At 41.3% G+C, this 20,004-nt stretch overlaps 1 long non-coding RNA gene across 2 annotated transcripts in view; it reads left to right on the top strand.

The window, feature by feature from the left end:
• The first annotated feature begins 11,764 nt into the window (after positions 1–11,764).
• The window catches only part of LOC129478295 (uncharacterized), a 40,037-nt gene continuing 31,797 nt past the window's right edge, over positions 11,765–20,004 (top strand). The window contains exons 1-2 of one of the 2 annotated variants that reach the window (XR_008656378.2): positions 11,765–11,885; positions 16,637–16,705. This is a non-coding gene — a long non-coding RNA (uncharacterized lncRNA). Of the gene's footprint in view, positions 11,886–13,639; positions 13,869–16,636; positions 16,706–20,004 lie in introns of those variants that run through there. The other variant, XR_008656379.2, reaches the window with a different exon arrangement.

Here is a 20,004-nt window from a genome sequence, read left to right as displayed (position 1 = left end):
TGGGCCTATGAATCAATCCTGGGCAATCAGACACCCTCTCCTTAAAAACTGGCCCATGGAGACTGAGGTCACTGTCTCTGATTCATCCCCACAGCTGGCTCTGACAAGATGGTCCATTCGTTCCTGCTTCCGAGATCCCCAGGGCAGCCTGGATCCCTGCCCTTCTCAAGACTTTAGCTTTTCCTTCCATCCGGTGGCCTATTCCAGGAATTCCTCTTTTGCTTAAATCAGTTGGAGTTTGTGTCTGTTGCTTGTAATCAAGCCTTTATGGCTGCTGGACTGAGTGACACAAGCACTTTAATAGCCTGGAGGGACTTTTAATCAGTGAAGATGCAATCAGACGAGTGTTTTGGAAAGAGCACCCTCGGGAAGGGTGGATGACAGAGCAGAGCAGAAAGGACAGGAAGCTGGCAGAACTAAGGAGGCTGCAGCTGTGGTCCAACCAGGAGCTGATGGCAGCTGGGGCTAGGGAAAGGGCTTTGAGGATGGAAGGATGGGATGGGTTCCAGAGGTATTCCTCTCTTGAATGCAGGTGACTAGATTAGGTAGACTTTGCTTAGTATGGACAACTGCACATGAAAGTTTTGCAAAGGGAAACAGGCTAAATACACCAAGAAACCTTCCTCAGAGTGAAGAATCCTAATGCTTGTAATTTAAACGTTTGTTCCTGGAGTTTTGATTTGGTGGATGTGATGGTTGGTTTTATTTGTCAGTTTGGTTGGGCTATAGCACCCAGTTATTTAATCAAACACTAATCTAGGTGTGGCTGTGAAGGTATTCTGTAGATGTGATTAACATCTACAATCAGTTGACTTTAAGTGAAAGAGATTACTTAAATAATTTGGGTTAGCTGCACCTAATTAGTTGAAAGGTCTCAAGAACAAACACTGCAGTTTCCTGGAAAAGAAGAAACTTTGCCTCAAGACTATAGCCATCAACTCCTGCCTGAGTTTCCAGCCTGCTAGTCTGCCCTATGGATTTGAGGTTTGCCAACCCCAACAATTGTGTGAATTAATTTCTAAAAATAAAGCTATATACAGCCATCCTTTGGTATTTGTGGGGGATTTGTTTCAGGATCTCTACAGATACCAAAATCTGTGGTTCCTCAAGTCCTTTATATGAAGTGATATAGTATTTGCATATAACCTATGTGCAGTCTCCTGTATAACTTCAATCATCTCTAGATTACTTATAATACCTAATACAGTGTAAATGTTAGTTGTTATACTGTATTTTTTCTTTGTATTATTTTTATTGTATTTGAATATTTTGATCTGCATTTGGTTGAATTCACAGATATGGAACCCATGGATATGGAGGATATGTGCATATATATATATATATATGTATATCCTCCATATATATCTATATTCAAGACTGAATATATATACCTATATATTCAAGACTGAATGTATATATCTATATATTCAAGACTGAATGTATATACCTATATATTCAAGACTGAATGTATATACCTATATATTCAAGACTGAATGTATATACCTATATATTCAGGACTGAATGTATATACCTATATATTCAGGACTGAATGTATATACCTATATATTCAGGACTGAATGTATATACCTATATATTCAGGACTGAATGTATATACCTATATATTCAGGACTGAATGTATATACCTATATATTCAGGACTGAATGTATATACCTATATATTCAGGACTGAATGTATATACCTATATATTCAGGACTGAATGTATATACCTATATATTCAGGACTGAATGTATATACCTATATATTCAGGACTGAATGTATATACCTATATATTCAGGACTGAATGTATATACCTATATATTCAGGACTGAATGTATATACCTATATATTCAGGACTGAATGTATATACCTATATATTCAGGACTGAATGTATATACCTATATATTCAGGACTGAATGTATATACCTATATATTCAGGACTGAATGTATATACCTATATATTCAAGAAGTTCTCTTAAAATACCCATTGCCCCAGCACCGGGAGATATAACATTCAGGTCCCACCATCTGATTAAAACAACTTTATCCCTTACAGAGCATAAAACAGAGGGGGCACCCAGGGAGCAGAGCACGTACTGTGTTCCAATTTCACATATATATATGATATATATATATATATATATGATATATATATATATTCAAGACTTGTATTCAAGATTTGGATATATATATATTCAAGAAATGTACATTTTTATATTTCTACCTCTCTCGGTAATAATACAAGAACAGAAAACCAAATACTGCATGTTCTCACTTATGCATGGGAGCTGAATGATGAGAATACATGGACATATGGTGGGGAACACCACACGCTGAGGCCTGTTGGAGGGTGGGAGGTGGGCCATCAGGAAGAATAGCTAATGTTAATACCTAGCTGATGGGACGATCTGTGCAGCAAACTACCATGGCACACGTTTACCTGTGTAACAAACCTGCACATCCTACACGTGTAACCAATAGATGCATATTATTATTCAAGTTCCAATAATCAAATAATACACAAACCACTGTATTATTTGATTATTGGAAATCAAATAATAATAATACACATATATTCTATTGGTTCTAATTCTCTGGAGAACCCTGACTAATACAATGGGTGATTCATTCAGGACTCTCAATGCAAACAACAGAACACTCTCTAGCCTGTATAAGCAGGAAGGAATTTATTATAGGATATTACATAGCTCATGGAGCCACTGGGAGGACCAGGGAATTAGGCTTGGAGGCTTTGCACCTAGGAATGGTGGCCACTGTCCAGTGGAGATGCCTCTACTACTGCCATGGACACAGCCATCTCAAATGACACCTTTGCTGCCCAAATCCCACTACCGCTGCCCCCCAAAACAGGCTGCTTCTACAGCCACTTTTGCTGGAAAATGGATTCTGTGTGATACTTGCTTCCTCTCTTTTCTCTACTTAGAATTAAAATTATCTTTATTTTGTGTCTGATTGGTGGAGCCCAGCTCATGTGTCTGTACTGCAGCTACAAGAAAGAACGGAAAGTGAGTTTTCTGGTTTGTGCCTTGAAAAGGAGGAACCCATAATGAGGAAAATTCTTCATACATAGGAAAGGTGTTCAAAGGGGCTGGGAAACGTGGAAAGTCTACTTTGGTGAATCTGAATTTTCTTAGTTCTGTTCTGCCTCTGTGGGCCCTATCCCTAGAATGTTACAAAGACCATCACAATGGCCTTACTGTTGACCTGGTAGCAGCTCGATATAGTTGCAAGCAAAGAGCTTAAGAAGTGAAGTTATGTAATTATAGAACAACAGAGAAACAAAGACTGTTGGGTACACACAGTCCACTCTTTAAGTAATTTTTGAGTTAAAAAAAGTGTCAGAAACGCAGGAGGCAGAGCAAGAAGGCAGAATAGAAGCTTCTACCAATTGTCTTCCCCACAGGAACACCAAATTTAACAACTGTCTACACAAAAAATGCACCATCATTAGAACCAAAATTCCAGTGAATGATTGTAGTAGCTGGTTTTAACTTTATATTACTGAAAGAGGCACTGAAGAGGGTAGGAAAGATGGTCTTGAATTGCCAGAGCCATCCCTCCCTGATCCCTGGCAGCAGCCACATGGCACAGAGAATCTGTGTAGAGAGAGTGTAGTGGTTGTAGGACTTTATGTTAGAACTCAGTGTTGCCTTGTTACAGTGGAAAGCAACACCAGGCAGAACTCAGCTAATACCTATGAGGGAGAATTTAGATCAGCCCTAGCCAGAGGGGAACCATCTATCCCAGTTGCTAAACGGGCTAAAGGGCTCCGGGGTTCTAAATAAACTTGAAAGGCAGTATAGGCCACAAGGATTACAACTCCTGGGAAAGTCTGATCTGCGCTTGGAGCCAGTGGACTTGAGGGGTATGTGACCTGCTGAGATAGCCAAGGGAGTGCTTGCGCCACCCCTCTCCCAACCCTAGGCAGTGCAACTCACAGCTCTGACAGAGACTCCTTCCTTCAGCTTGAGGAGAGAAGAATAAAGAGGACTTGTCTTGCCACTTGGATACCAGCTCAGCCACAGTAGGTTAGGGCACTGGGCAGAGTCCTGAGGCACCCATTCCAGGACCTAACTTCCAGATGACATTTCTAGACATACCCTGGGCTTATATGGGCCATATAAGGCAGAAGGGAACCTGTTGCCTTGAGTGAAAGGATCTAGTCCTGATAGTATTCACCACCTGCTGACTAAAGTGCCCTTGGGCCCTGAATAATCAGCAGCAGTGGCCAGGTAGCACACACTATGGCCCTTGAGTGAGATTCTGAGATGTGCTGACTTCAGGTGTGACCCAGCACATTCCCAGCTGTGGTGGCTATGGGGAGAGACTCTTTCTACTTGAGAAAAGCAGGGGATTTCATCTTGCAGCTTAGGTAATAGCTCGGCCACAGTGGGGCAGAGCACCAAGTGGGCTCTCAGCGTCCCTGATTCCAGGCCTTGGTTCTTGCACAGCATTTCTGGACCTGACCTGGGCCAGAGGGGAGACCACTGCCCTGATAGGTGAGTCCTAGGTCTGGCAGCATTCACCACAAGCTTCCAGAAGAGCCCTTGGCCTTGTGTGAACATTGGTGGTAGCCAGGCAGTACTCCCCATGGGCCTGTGGTGGTGGTGGCCATGGGGAGAGACTCCTTTGCCTGTGGGAAGGGCAGGGATGAGTGGGAAAGACTTGACTTGTAGCTTTGTCTGCAGCTCAGCTGCAGTAGAATAGAACACAAGGCAGATTCTTAAGATTTTCAACTCCAGGCCCTGGTCCCCAAACAGCATCTATGGACCTGCTTGGGGGAACTCGCTGCCCTGAAGGGAAGGAGGCAAGCTTGGCTGACTTCACCACCTGCTAACTGTAAAGCCCTCAAGCCTTGAGTAAACAAATGTGGTAGCCAGGTAGTGGTTATAGTGGGCCTTGGGTAAGACACAGTGCTGTGCTGGCTTCAGATCTGACCTAGTGCAGTCCCAGTGGTGGTGGCCACAGGGGTGCTTGTGCCACCCCTCCCCCAGCTGCAGGCAGCTCAGCATAGAGACAGAGAGACTCTGTCTGTTTGGGAGAAAGTAAGGGAAGAGAACAAGAATATCTGCCTGGTAATCCAGATAATTCTTCCAGATCTTATCCAAGACCATCAAGTGGTACCTCTACAAGTCTGCAAGAGCCACAGCATTACTGGGCTTGGGGTGCCTCCTAATGCTGATATGACTACAGTGACCAAAAACTTAGATCACAACACCCAAGTCCCTTCGAATACCTGGAAAGCCTTCCCAAGAAGGCTTTCCCAAGAAGCCCAGACTACAAAGACTACCACAAATATCTAACTTTTCAATATCTAGACACGAATGAACATCTGCAAGCATCAAGACCACTCAAGAAAACATGACCTTACTAAACAAGCTAAATAAGTCACCAGGGATTTATCCTAGAGAGATAGAAATATGTCATCTTTCTCTATCTCTCAGAGAAAGATCATATATCTACACCTCTAGGCCTTTCAGACAGAGAATTTGAAATGGCTATTTTGAGGAAACTCCATGAAATACAAGATAATACAGAGAAGGAATTCAGAATCCTATCAGATCAATTTAACCAAGATATTGAAATAATTAAAAAGAATCAAGCTGAAATTCTGAAGTTGAAAAATGCAACTGACTACTAAAGAATGCATCAGAGTCTCTTAATAGGAGAATTGATCAAAGAGAAGAAAGAATTAGTAACATTTCTATGTGAAAACAGTGAAAATTCTGAAAATAGTAATCCCATTTACAATAGCTACAAATAAAATTAAGTACCTGGAAATTAATCAAAGAAGTGAAAGATCTTGACAATGGAAAATAAAACACTATGAAAGAAATTGGAGAGGACACACGAAAAACAGAAAAATATTCCATATTCATAGATTGGAAGAATCAACATTGTTAAAATGTCCATACTACCCAAAGCAGTCTATAGATTCAATACAATCCTTATCAAAATACCAATGACATTCTTCATCTAAACAGAAAAAACAATCCTAGAATTTATACAGAACCACAAAAGACCCAGAATAGCCAAAGCCATCCTAAGCAAAAAGAACAAAACTGGAGGAATCGCATTACCTGACTTCAAATTATACTACAGAGCTATAGTAACAAAAATAGCATTATACTGACATAAAAACACACACATAGACTAACGAAACAGACTACCGAACCCAGAAATAGATCTATACACCTACAGGAACTCATTTTTGACAAAGTTGTTAAAAACATACATTGGGAAAAGGATAGTTAATCTTCAATAAATGATGCTGGGAAAACTGAATATCCATATGCAGAAGAATGAAACTAGACCCCTATCTCTTGCCATATACAAAAATAAAATCAAATTTTGAATTAAAAGCTTAAATCTAAGACCTCAAACTACAAAACCCCTATGCAAAAACTCTGTGGAAACTCTCCAGGACATTGAAGTGGGCAAAGATTTCTTAATATCTCACAAGCACAGGCAACCAAAGCAAAAATGGATAAATGGGATCACATCAAGTTAAAAAGCTTCTGCACAGCAAAGGAAACAATCAACAAAGTGAAGAGACGACCCACAGAATGGGAGAAAATATTTGCTAACTATCCATCTGACAAGGGATTAATAATGAGAATATATAAGAAGCTCAAACAACTCTATGGGAAAAAAAGTCTAATAATCCAATTTAAAAATGGGCAAAAGATCTGAATAGACCCTTCTCAAAAGAAGACATATGAGGCTGGGCGTGGTGGCTCACATCTGTAATCCCAGCACTTTGGGAGGTCAAGTCAGGTGAGTCATCTGAGGGAGTTCGAGGGCAGCCTGGCCAACATGGTGAAACCTCGTCTCTACTAAAAATACCAAATATTAGCTGGGCGTCTGTAATCCCAGCTACTCGGGAGGCTGAGGTAGGAGGATCGCTTGAACCATAGAGGCAGAGATTGCAGTGAGCCGAGATCATGCCATTGCACACCAGCCTGGGCAATGAGAGCGGAAATCCATCTTAAAAAAAAAAGACATATGAATGGCCAACAGGTATATGAAAAGGTGCTGAACATCACTGATCATCAGAAAAATGCAAATCAAAACTACAATGAGATATCATCTCACTCCAGTTAAAATGGAGTGAGACGATAGAAGGACAATAACAAATGCTGGAGAGGATGTGGAGAAAAGGGAACCCTTGTATACTGTTAGTGGGAATGTAAATCAGTACAACCATTGTGGAGCAGAGGTTGTAGTTTCCTCAAAAAAATAAAAAAAGAGCTACTATACAATCCAGCAGTTTCACTGGTGGGTATGTACTCATAAGAGAGGGAATCAGTATATCGAAGAGATATCTGCACTCTCATGTTTGTTGCAGTACTATTCACAATAGCCAACATTTGGAAGCAACCTAAGTGTCCATCAACAGATGAATGGATAAAGAAAATGTGGGACATATACAAAACGGAGTACTATTCAGCCATAAAAAAGAATGAGGTCCTCTCATTTGCAGCAAGTTGAATGGAACCAGAGGTCATTATGTTAAGTGAAACAAGCCAGGCGCAGAAAGACAAACTTTGCACGTTCTCACTTTATTTGGAGAGCTAAAAATGAAAACAATTGAACTTATGGAGCTAGAGAGTAGAAGGATGGTTACCAGAGGCTGGGATGGGTAGTAGGGGTTGGGGGGAAAGGGGGATGTTTAATAGGTACAAAAAATAGAAAGAATGAATGAGATCTTATATTTGATAGCACAACAGGGTGATTATAGTCAATAATAATTTAATTGTACATTAAAAAATAAGTGAAACAGTAGAATTGGATTGCTTGTAACATAAAGTATAAATGCTTGAGGTGATGGATACCTCATTTGCCCTGACATGATTATTATGCATTGCATGCCTGTATCAAAACATCTCATGTAACCCATAAATATACACACCTGCTATGTATCCACACACAAAATATGTCTCACACGAAAATATGTTAGACATGCCTACAACCCACTTTTCAACTTTATCATGCTTTTCCTATAAAAATGGACTCTAAATTAAAACAGCTATGTGTGAATGACAGAAAGAAATACTAAAACTTAAAGGATACTTTTATTGAGTACTGTTAAGAGAATCACAATGAAGCACTTTCTTCACTATCTTATCTGTTATCCGTGTTTCATTCAAAGTCAGTTTCCCTCCACACTTGGTCAAAATACATCTTTTGCTTTCAATCTTTATCCTTTAGTCAAAAGGGATTTTGAGCCATTTGTACAATTGCAGCTTGGGTTTCAGAATGATGTGGCAGTACACCCTTGCAGATTTCTGTGGCAGGTTGGTCTCCCTCCTGCCTTCAACTGCAGTATAACATACAGCAAAGAGCACTAATTTTATATGCATAATTCGACATATTTTTACACATGTATAAACCGCCAAAGAAATCAAGATATAGAACATTCCCAGAACTCTAGAAGGCTCTTTTGTGCTCCTTCCCAGTCAAAAACCACTGAAAGGTAACCACTATTTTCACTTTTATCACTTTTGATTAGTTTTGTCTACTCACGAACTTCATTTGAATAGCGTCATAAAGTATGTACTTTTTTCTGTGTTTGGCTTCTTTTGCTCAACATAACATTTGTTGACATCCACGCTGCTGTGTATATCAGCAGTTTGATCTTTTTATTGCTGTGTAACTAACGTATATCACAGTTGATTTACCTAGTCTTCTGTTGATGGACATTTGGGTTGTTTCCATTTTTTTTACTATTATGAATAAAACTGCCCTCTATGGTAGATGTTAACTCTTTTTTTTTTTTTGAGACGGAGTCTCGCTCTGTCACCCAGGCTGGAGTGCAGTGGTTCGATCTTGGCTCACTGCAAGCTACACCTCCCGGGTTCACGCCATTCTCCTCGAGTAACTGGGACTACAAGTGCCCGCCATCACGCCTGGCTGATTTTTTTGTATTTTTAGTAGAGACGGGGTTTCACCGTGTTAGCCAGGATGGTCTCGATCTCCTGACCTCGTGATCTCCCCGCCCTGGCCTCCCAGAGTGCCGAGATTACAGATGTGAGCCACCACACCAGGCCGATTTTAACTCTTATAATGAGGGCTGTAATTAAAACATCATCTTTACTTACACTTATTATGGGAAATGGTTCCAGTTCTCTATTCAAAATTCCCTTTTGTTACTTCTCTTGCTTCATGGACTGATGGAAAGAGAAAATGGATTCATGAGTGTACACGTACCATTAGAGAAGGAGAAAGGGAGCATATATTTACTAGACATCTACTGTGGGGCATGTATTTTACCTGCCTATTTTATTAACTCCTCCTAACAACTTTGTAGGTAGGTTTTCCTGTTTCACAAAGGATGAAATTGAGACACAGAAAAATTAGGTGACCTGTCTGGAGTCATACAGCTACAAAGTGGTAGGAGGTCACATGAAATTCCAAAGCATGGCCTTTTTCCACCATATGCCCTGTCCAAATCATCTAGAACCAGAATCACAGTAGGGATGGGGGAGTGGAGGGTGGTGGGCATTGGTGATATTGATGCACTTCCAGAAGATTCTATCCATAAGCCTCAGAGGGAGCCCTCTGCACTGTATCATGCTGCCTTTGGTCATCCTTTTCCTCTTTAGATGAATGACGTTTTCTTTCCTCTCCCCATGACTCACTTTTTCTAGGCTTGCTGTCTCCTTTCTAATCTATGACTCACACTCTGCATCCTCAGTGACGTTCACTGCATATAACTGTTATCTGAAATCTCAAAGCAGTGACATCTCTCTGCCTGCCTGCTGCCCACTTGCCCTTACCCCTTCCCTCACCAAGTGAGCCACACTCGGCGAGGCCGCAACCCAAGCTCTGCGTCCTTCACCAGGTTGATGCTCAAGGATCTGCTCTTCTCTTGATTCTCAGTTCCTGCCCTTATGGGAGGGATTCAGGGCAGATCCTAATTTCCTCCTCCTCCTCCCCACTCACCCTATGGGGTGGAAAAGACGATCTACCAGTTATTTTTCTTTCATTGTGGTAAAATACATGTAACGTAAAGTTGATCATTTTAAACACCTTACAGCGTGCAATTGAATGGCATTTAGTATATTCACAATGTGGCGCAACCATCACCAATACCTAGTTCTAGAACATTTTCATCATTCCAAAGGAAACCCCATAACCATTTTCAGCAGTCACTCTCCATCTCCAGCCCCTGGCAACGATTAACTTTCTTTCTGTCTGACAGTGTTGAGAGCACTCACTACATGCCAGGCATTGTGCTAATATCATGATATGCATACCTTATTAATTCTCATGCCAGCAGCTCTGTGAAATTGGGGTTCTTCCTTCATTTCACAGATGAGATAATTGAGGCTCAGAGAGAAAAGATTTATGTGAGGTCACAAAGCCCGTAAGTGGTAGAACCTGGACAAAACCACCCCCCACTCCAGCTCAGCGCTGTTTCCAACCACTGCTAAATGATGACCAAAACATGAATGATGTAGGTCTGGGTAAATCCTGAGCACATATATTTTCCATTCCAAAAGAACATTCTTTCTACTCCATCCTGAAGGTCAGTGGTAACAAAAAACAAACAAAAAACCCAGTGAGCACACATTCAAATGACTTATGCTCCAGGAATTTTCTGGGATCTGTGACCCCAGAAACTGTCAGTTGACATCTTGGGATGGCACACAGGGCAAGCAGAGTAAGAAATAAAGTGACTCCAAATGTGTCACAGGCTGAGGGGGTCTCATGAAAGGAAAGGTTCTAACTGGTACCAGATGGTTGTTTCTCCTGCCTTGTCGTCTAAGATTCTTTCTTCAAGAGTTTGGGCTTTTGGTTGCTAGGACCATGTAGGCTGACTTCCCTTATGGTTCCAGAAATGAAGGAAGCAATTGCAGTCTCTATGTCCACAAAAAAAAGGAAGAGCTTATTAGACTTAACAGAAAAGCTACCATATGACATGCGAGCAAGGCCGCATTTTCCTGATCTTCACGCAATTAAGACAAATCTGTGTTGGATGCCTTGTCCTACCTCATACCAAACATGTTAAAATGTAGCCATATAGCACATTTAGTATAATTTACGTGTATATGTTGAGGTAGGTTTTAGTTGACTAACAATACATTTTGTAGACATTTAATTAAACATAATTTTCATTTTGTAAGTTTTTGGGACAGTACATTATTTCTTCCAAGTCTCAAATAATTCCATAAGCCTTTGAAAAGGTCATTGACCACCAGGCATTGTGCACTGTGTGGGTTTCTTAAACAATCTTGCTTTGTGAGCCCCTCTGCGTGATCACTGTTGTTGAGTAGCTGGTCATTCTGGTCATCCGTCTGAATCGGATTACCTTTATCACTCAGCCAGACAAGAGCTCAGAGGTGGAGTCTCTGCTGATTTGGAAAAATACGGAACATAAGTTCCCCAACTAAGTGTTCCGGTAGATTTTTACATATCGTGCTTCATAAATACAGCTGAACTTGTAGCTGCCATTCAAAATGGCAGCTGGACTGGACACTAATTATCATCAGTTTAGGGAGGACGCACGGAGTCTCACCATTGAATGGACTTTGAGCAGTGTAAAAATTGGTAAAGCATAGGGGTACCTGTAGGCATAATCTTGCTGGTAGAAGAGTAGTGACAGAAAAATCATCCAAGGCTTAATAGTGAGGTGGCTTAAAAATAAATTTACAATGCAAATTGAAGCATATTTTACTTACATTAAAATGCACACATCTCAAGTGTACAGCTTGAACATTTTTTTTTTTTTTTTTTTGAGACAGGGTCTTGCTCTGTCATCCAGGCTGGAGTGCCGAGCTGCGTGATCACAACTCTCTACAGCCTTGACCTCTGAGCCTCAAGCAATCCTTCTACCTCAGCCTCCTGAGTAGCTGGGACCACAGGTATGCAAAACCACCCCTGGCTAACTTATTTTTTATTAATTTAATTTAATTATTTTTTTAAGAGGGAGTCTTGCTGTGTCGCCAGGCTGGAGTACAGTGGGGCGATCTTGCTTCACTGCAACCCCCGCCTCTCGGGTTCAAGCGGTTCTCCTACCTCAGCCTATCGAGTAGCTGGGACTACACGTGCGCACCACCATGCCCAGCTAATTTTTGCATTTTTAGTAGAGACGGGGTTTCACCATGTTGGCCAGGATCGTCTCAATTTCCTGACATTGTGATCTCCCCGCCTTGGCCTCCCCAAGTGCTGGGATGACAGGTGTGAGCCACCGCACCTGGCCTATTTTTATTTTTGGTAGAGAGAGGGCCTCCCTATGTTGCCCAGGCTGGTCTCGAACTTCTGATCTCAAGAAATCCTCCTGCCTCCATTTCCCAAAGTGCCACTGTGTCCAGAATTGGTGGGTTCTTGGTCTCACTGACTTCAAGAATGAAGCCATGGACCCTCGCGGTGAGTGTTACAGTTCTTAAAGGTGGCGTGTCCGGAGTTTGTTCCTTCTGATGTTCGGATGTGTTTGGAGTTTCTTCCTTCTGGTGGGTTCGTGGTCTCGCTGGCTCAGGAGTGAAGCTGCAGACCTTCGCGGTGAATGTTACAGCTCTTAAAGCAGCGTGTCTGGAGTTGTTTATTCCTTCCGGTGAGTTCGTGGTCTCGTTGGCTTCAACAGTGAAGCTGTAGACCTTTGCGGTGAGTGTTACAGCTCATAAATGCAATGTGGACCCAAACAGTGAGCAACAGAAAGACTTATTACAAACAGCAAAAGAACAAAGCCCCCATGGCATGGAAGAAGACCCGAACAGGTTGCCACTGCCAGGTCAGGCAGCCTGCTTTTATTCTCTTATCTGACCCCACCCACATCCTGCTGATTGGTCCATTTTACAGAGAGCCGAGTGGTCCATTTTACAGAGAGCTGATTGGTCCGTTTTGACAGGGTGCTGGTTGGTGCGTTTACAATCCCTGAGCTAGACACAAAGGTTCTCCAAGTCCCCACCAGAGTAGCTAGATACGGAGTGTGATTGGTGCATTCACAAACCCTGAGCTAGACACAGGGTGATGATTGGTGTGTTTCCAAACCTTGAGCTAGATACAGAGTGCCGATTAGTGTATTTACAATCCCTTAGCTAGACATAAAGATTCTCCAAGTCCCCATCAGAGTAGCTAGATAGGAGTGTGGATTGGTGCATTCACAAACCCTGAGCTAGACACAGGGTGCTGATTGGTGTATTTACAATCCCTTAGCTAGACATAAAGGTTCTCCAAGGCCCCACCAGACTCAGGAGCCCAGCTGGCTTCACCCAGTGGATCCCGCACCAGGGCCGCAGGTGGAGCTGCCTGCCAGTCCCGCGCGGTGGGCCCGCACTCCTCAGCCCTTGGGTGGTCCACGGGACTGGCTGCCATGGAGCACGGGGTGGCGCTGAACTGGGAGGCTCGGGGCGCGCAGAAGCCCACGGCGGCGGGGAGGCTCAGGCATGGCGGGCTGCAAACCCTGCCCCGCCGGGAGGCAGCTAAGGCCCGGCGAGAAGTCGAGCACAGCAGCTGCTGGCCCAGGTGCTAAGTCCCTCACTGCGCGGGGCCAGTAGGGCCGGCTGGCCGCTCCGAGTGTGGGGCCCGCCGAGTCCATGCCCACCCGGAAATCGCGCTGGCCCGCAAGCGCGGTGCGCAGTCCCGGTTGCCGCCTGCGCCCCTCCCTCCACACCTCCCGGCAAGCTGAGGGAGCCGGCTCCGGCCTCGGCCAGCCCAGGAAGGGGTCCCCACAGTGCAGCGGCGGGCTGAAGGGCTTCTCAAGTGCCGCTGAAGTGGGAGCCCAGGCAGAGGAGGGGCCGAGAGTGAGCGAGCGAGGGCTGCGAGGACTGCCAGCATGCCGTCACCTCTCACCACAGGTGTAAGCCACAGCACCTGGCCTACCTTGAACTTTTTTTTAACCTAAAGAGGTAACTACTAGTCTGACTTCTAGCACTGTAGATAGTTTAGCCTGTTCTTGAACTTCATAGGAATGGCATCATACTATATATATTCTTTAATTAAGTTTTTAAAGAGACAGGGTCTCATTCTGATGCCCAGACTGGAGTGCAGTGGTGCAATCATAACTTGCTGCAGCCTTGACCTCCTGAGCTCAAGGGATCCTCCTGCCTCAGCCTCCTGAGTAGCTGGGACTACAGACACACACCATGCCTGGCTAATTTTTAATTTTTATTTTTTTTTGTATAGATGGGGTCTCGCTGGTCTTGAACTCTTAGGCTCAAGTGATCCTACTGACTCAGTCTCCCAAAGTACTGAGACTACAGGCATGAGCCACCACACCTGGCCTATATATACTCTTTTGTTTCTTACTTCTTTTGCTTAACGTAATGTCTTGTGAAATTATCCACGTTGCTGTGTTTATCGGCAGTTTGTTCTTTTTCAGTCCTGGGTGGCATTCTGTTGGGTAAACGTACAGCAGTTTGTTTATCCTTGTTTATCCTTGCCGATGGACATTTAGATTGTTTCTTGTTTGGGCTATTGTGAAAACAACTATTGTGAGTATTTGATACAAGTCATTTGTGAATATAAGTCTTCCTTTCTCTTAACTAAATATCACAAATATTTGTAATACCTATAACTGCTAGTAGTGATAAGACAAACAACCCAAAAAGAAGGCAAAAGATTCCAGCAGACACATCATAAAAGAAGATATGCAAATAAATAATATAATCATTTACTCTAAATATTTGGAGTAGAATTTCTAGATCATATGGTAGATAGGTATTTAATTTTAAGAAACTGCCAAATAGTTTTCCAAAGGGGTCGTAATGTGCTGTACTCCCCTCAACAATGTATGACAGTTCTAGTGGTGCCATATCTTTGGCAACACTTGGTTCTCATATGTTTTTAATTGAGCCATTTTCCTGGTGGCTGTTAAGTGGTATCTCATTGTAATTTTAATTTTCATTTCCCTGACAACTAATGATGTTGAGTATCTTTTCATATATCATTGGTCATTTGCATATCTTCTTTTACGATGTGTCTGTTTGAATCTTTTGCCCTTTTATTGAGTTGTTTGTCTTGTCACTATTATAAGTTATAGGTATTGCAAATAGTTTCTCCTAGTCTGTGGTTTGCCCTTTTATTTTCTTAACATAACTTTGAAGAATATAATTTAAACATTTTAATAAAGCCCAACTTACCTATTTTTCCCTTATGGTTAGTGTTTTTGTTTTTTATTCTGTCTAAACAATTGTATTTACTGCAATATCACAAAGATATTCTTGTTTTTTTCTCTAGAAGATTTGTAGTTTCACGCTTAGGTCGCAACTCCATTTTAACTTAATTTTGGCATATCATATGCTAAGGCCATGATACAGATAGCGCCAAGGTTTATTTCTTTCCATTTAGACATCTAGTTGCTCTAGCATCATTTGTTGAATAGACTACTCCTTCCCCGATTTAATTGCACTAGCACCTTTATAAACAGCTAAGTGACTGGATATATGTGTGTCTATTTCCGGACTCTCTGTTATGTTTCACTGATTTATTTATGTTTACGACAACATCACACAGGTTTGTAGCTTTATAGTGAGTAGATAAGTAGCTATTTAGTAAGTCTTGAAAATGTTTAGTATAAGTTTTCCACCTCGGTTTTTAAAATATTTTTGAAGATGATTTTGGCTTTTCTAGGTCCTTTGCGTTTCCATAAAAATCTTATAATCACCTTGTCAGTTTCTATAAAAACAGCTGCTGGGATTTTGATAGGGACAGTGTTGAATCTATAGATCAAGTAGGGAAGAACTGACATCTTAATATTGAGCCTTCCAATTTAGGAGCATGGTGTATTTTTTCCTTTACTTAGGTTTTTAATCTCAGCATTGTCTTGTAGTTTTCAGTGTACAGGTTTTGTATGATTTTGTTAAATTTAGCCACAAATTTTTTTTGATGATATTGTAGATGAAATTCTTTTTTTTCCTACTTTCATTTTAGTTTCAAGGGGTACATGTGCAGGTTTGTTATGTGGATAAATTGCTGTTTTATTTTTAAATTTACTTTGGCTTTTTTTTTTTGCCTAGTATATAGAAATACGATTGACTTTTTGGATCCTGGAAACTCACTAAATTTACATATTGGCTTTAGTAGATTTTTTTTTCCTTGCATATTCTTTAGGCCTTTCTATGTATGTGGTAGTGTTATCTTTGAATAAGAACGGTTTTACTCCTTTCTTTTTAACATGCATGCCTTTTTACTTCTTTTTCTTGCCATGCTGTATAGCTAGGATCTTTAGTACAATATTTAGTAGAATCAGTGAGAGAAGACATCCATCCCTTGTCCCTATCTTAGGATGATGGCATTTAGTCTTTTGCCATTAAGTGTAATGTTAGCTGTGTTTTGTGGAATGACCTTTCATCAGTTTGAGAAAGTTCTTTTTTATTCTAAGCTTATTGACAGTTCTATTTATTGTTGATTTTTTTTGCCATATGCTTTTTCTGCATCTATTGAGATATTAAAGTTGTTTTTCTCTTTTCCTCTATTGATATGGTAAGTTACATGAATTGATTTTTAAATGTTGAACCAATTTTGCATATCTGGGATAAACCATCCTTGGACATATGGTCTTATTCTTTCTATGTATTGTTGCATTCAATTTGATAATATTTTAAGTAGATTTTTATGTTTATATTTATGTTTTTATGTTCATTTTTATGTTTTATATATATGATTATGTTATCAGGATAATGCTGGTCTCACAAAATGGATTGGGAAATGCCACACCTCTACTTTCTGAAAGAGTTTACATAAGGTTGGTATTATTTCTTCTTTAAATGGTTAATAGAACTTATTAATGAGTAGATCAGAAAGCTGAGCGAAAAAAAAGAATTATTAATGAGGCCATCTGAGGATGGAGGATCTGTTTTGGGAGGGTTTTAAGTCATTAATTTGATTTTAAAAGGAGATACAGAGTCATTTAGATTTTCTGTTTCTTGAGTCTGTTTTCATAATCGCATCTTTCAAAGAATTTGTCCTTAGGTTGTTGAGTTTATTGGCAGAGAGTTGTTTACAATATACCTTTATCATACTTTTTTATTTTTGTTTTTTGAGAGAGGATCTTGCTGTGTCACCCAGGCTGGAGTGCGGTGGTACAATCATGGCTCACTGCAGTCTCGACTGCCTGGGCTCAGGCTATCCTCTCACCTCAGCCTCTCCAGTAGCTGGGATTGCAGGTGCGCACCACCATGCCCAGCTAATTTTTGTATTTTCTGTAGAGACGGAGTTTCGCCATGTTGCCTAGGCTGATCTCGAACTCCTGGGCTCAAGCAATCCTCTCACCTTGGCCTCCCAAAGTGTTGGGATTACAGGCATGAGCCACCATGCCCAGCTCCTTTATTATACTTTTTTTTGGTGAGGGGGAGACTGGAGTTTTTTTATTACTCCAATCAGTCTCCCCAAGCATTCAAGGATCAGAGTTTTTAAGGACAATTTGGTGAGTGGGGGGAAGCCAGTGAGCCGGGAGTGCTGATTGGTTAGGTCAGAGAAGAAATCACAGGAAGTAGAAGCTGTCTTCTTGTTTTGAGTCAGTTCCCGGGTGGGGGGCCACAAGATCAGATGAGCCAGTTTATCAATCTGCGTGGTGCTAGCTAATCCGTCAAGTGCAGGATCTGTAAAATATCTCAAGCACTGATCTTATGAGCAGTTTAGGGAGGGTCAGAATATTGTAGCCTCCAGCTGCATGACTCCTAAACCATAATTTCTAATCTTTTTTTTTTTTATTTTGACAGAGCCTCGCTCTGTTGCCCAGGCTAGAGTGCAATCATGCAATGTTGGCTCACTGCAACCTCTGCCTCCTGGGTTGAAGCGATTCTCCTGCCTCAGCCTCTTGAGTAGCTGGGATTACAGGCACTCAACACCATGCCTGGCTAATTTTGTATTTTTAGTAGAGATGGGGTTTTGCCATGGCTGGTCTTGAACTCCTGACCTCATGTGATCTACCCACCTTGGCCTCCCAAAGTGCTGGGGTTACAGGCTTGAGCCACTGTGCCCGGCCCATAATTTCTAATCTTGTGGCTAATTTGTTAGTCGTAAAAAGGCAGTCTAGTCCCCAGGCAAGGAGGGAATTTGCCTTTGGAAAAGGCTGTTCTCATTCTTTGTTTTAAACTATAAACTAAGTTCCTCCCAAAGTTAGTTGTGCCTACGCCCAGGAATGAACAAGGGCAGCTTGGAAGTTAAAAGCAAGGTGGAGTTGGTTAGGTCAGATCTCTTTCACTGTCTCAGTTAAAATTTTGCAATGGTGGTTTCAATCTCTCCCTTTGGGTTTTATAACACTTTAATCTTAAGGTGTTGGCTAAAGAAGGTGGAAAAAGTGAAGATCGCTCTAACTTCTTTCTGCTGATAGGGCGTAGTGGGGGCAGATGTTGATCCCAAGGTGAGAGGAGTGGAACACTTTGCAACTGTCTGAGCATACTCATGCAGGTCTGGCTGGGGTTCCAAGGCTTGCATGGAAAAGGCCTTCGTATTGTCATCTATAGTTTTAGTACCGCGTTTAAGGGAACAACATATTATAAGGTAAACAATGAGTACTAGGGTAAGGAGTGCAATTCCCAGTGTTAAAAGTAAAGATTTGAAAGCATTAGTTTGGAGCCTTGTAGCCCACAAAGACTTTAAGATCTAGTCCAAACTGCAGAAAAAACTCAAGAACAGATAACAAGTCTACTATAGTTTTTTTTTAAACATAATTTTTCTCTCCTCAGTTCCCATTGTTATTAAAAACAAATTATGATAGAAGTGATTTGTTTGCAAAATAAACTTTAGTCTTATTATATCTGGCCTGATTATTTGCATAAAATGCAGCAAGAATAATTATTCCCACATAGGCATTTTAAATTGGCTTTGATGGAACTCTGTTTCATAAGGAATCTCAGATAAGATTTTTTAAAAGCTGAGCCCAGCCATGGGTTTGTACCCTCAAATTACTATGAGTTGGGTATATTCCTCTCCTCTTGAGGTCCTAGGATAACCTGGGGCCCTTGGGCTGCTTAAAAAGTTACATGCTTTACTTACCACCAGTCAGGAACCCTATACAGGGACTGTATAGACAAGGTATGAGGCCAGTTTTCCCAAAGGGCTTTTATTGGCTCTGTAAGTCAAGTTAGATTCCTTAAAGGAAAACATGCCATTCCGGTCTTGGTAAAGTAACCAGTTTCTCCAACTGTGTCCTGTTACAAAAGAAAGCAGATTCTTATTGCACTTATGCAATAACTATACTGTCATAAGTTGAGAATACTCACATAGTTTCCAAATTCTGGAGAAACCAGGTGGAGAGAAACAAATATGCTCCAAATTTTGGTCATAGGAGTATATTTTACTCAGTTGTTAAAAGTTATACATAGCTGAAAAGAAGTTTTCTTGGCTCTGGAAATAAAAGGATCAGCAATGTTTTTTAGCAAAAACGTCAAAAAATGATTACTTCAGTTTCCTATTAGTTCAGTCCATTCAGTTAACTCCTGTTCTGCTTGATATTCATGAACATTTCAGCTCTCCATGAGAGTCCCAAAAGTTTTTCCTCTATTCTAATGTCACAATCTCCAAAGTTATTAGAAAGCTGCATCCAAGAACACCTCTCAAAGTCCTACAGCCTATTATAAAACACCTTTTGAAGAGGATCGTAACGACAACAAATGTCTGTGGATGATAGAAAGTCTCAGGACAGTCTTTTTTTTATTATACTTTAAGTTTTAGGGTACGTGTGCACAACGTGCAGGTTAGTTACATATGTATACATGTGCCATGTTGGTGTGCTCCACCCATTAACTTGTCATTTAACATTAGATGTATCTCCTAATGCTATCCCTCCCCCTCCCCCCACCCCACAACAGGCCCCGGTGTGTGATGTTCCCCTTCCTGTGTCCATGTGTTCTCATTGTTCAATTCCCACCTATGAGTGAGAACATGCGGTGTTTGGTTTTTTGTCCTTGTGATAGTTTGCTGAGAATGGTGGTTTCCAGCTTCATCCATGTCCCTACAAAGGACATGAATTCATCATTTTTTATGTCTGCATAGTATTCCATGGTGTATATTTGCCACATTTTCTTAATCCAGTCTATC

The sequence above is a fragment of the Symphalangus syndactylus genome, chromosome 3 (assembly GCF_028878055.3).
Source record: "Symphalangus syndactylus isolate Jambi chromosome 3, NHGRI_mSymSyn1-v2.1_pri, whole genome shotgun sequence".
Taxonomy (NCBI): Eukaryota; Metazoa; Chordata; class Mammalia; order Primates; family Hylobatidae; genus Symphalangus; species Symphalangus syndactylus.
Note: the sequence above shows the minus strand (reverse complement) of the source record. Positions and strands in the feature narration are given on the sequence as shown.